Source organism: Mus caroli, unplaced genomic scaffold, assembly GCF_900094665.2.
Source record: "Mus caroli unplaced genomic scaffold, CAROLI_EIJ_v1.1 scaffold_6041_1, whole genome shotgun sequence".
Taxonomy (NCBI): Eukaryota; Metazoa; Chordata; class Mammalia; order Rodentia; family Muridae; genus Mus; species Mus caroli.
In genome coordinates, this window is record NW_018391362.1 from 83,697 (window position 1) to 84,714 (window position 1,018).

Here is a 1,018-nt window from a genome sequence, read left to right on the forward strand (position 1 = left end):
CAAANATGTTTTCATTAATAATACAGACAGCCATCCCAAAATTCAAGGAAAAGTATTTTAGAATATTTGTGTGCATAGTTACAAGAAGAGCACAAAACACAAGATTACATCAATCAGGACAACGAAAGTATTTGGGCTGATGTCAACACATTTGTAAATTTCTCAAGATAAAATTAAATACATAAAGAATAAAACTAACAGACATGTGTATAGGATCTTTAGATAGAAATGAAAAATTTTGGTGAAAGAAACTGCATATATATTAAATAAATGCATATGCTTTGCAGGCAAGATGATGACTGTGTGACTCTGGAAGACAGGGATCAGGCTAGCAAAGGACAAATTTTGTTCCATAATAGGGGCTCTGGTTCCTTTTGTTGTGTCACTAGTGTTCCAGGAGCCATCTCTAGAACTAATGCCATTTACATCAATGAGACCTTGGTCTCCACCCCACTTTTTCCTTCATAAGGTTGACTTCCACATTCGCTACAGCATTCCAACATAGGTGAGAACCTAAGGTTCTTGCAACACTTACCTGCAGAAAATAAATTCAGTAGAATGATGGCACCCTCTGAGGTGCAGATTTAACATTGGAAAAGAAGTCCATTTTGTTTCTCATATTTTCACCTGCTATGACTGGGTACCATCTTAGAAGGAGACTCAATATTTATAGAAAGGGACTTGAGAAAAAAGAAACAGNTGTAACAACTCAGGGAACTGTAGATATTTTGTCAGAGGGTCTAAGTAGAAGTACATACATGGCAGGCACAGTCATAGAAAAGAGTAGTAACCACATCCAGAACTTCAGGTTGTAAAAAGCATTATGGTTTCTNGTCTACTTTCCACTTTTTCGAAGTGAAAGTCTCATCATCTGAGAAGAATGTGGGAATTGATAGACATAAGCACATAGCCAGTGAAGTGCTTGGCCACTGAAGCTGCATTATTGCTGTGTGTGGTTTGTTGCCAGGTGGCAGTTTGAACTCTGAGCCTAAGACTAATGAATCACAGGATTTCTTCA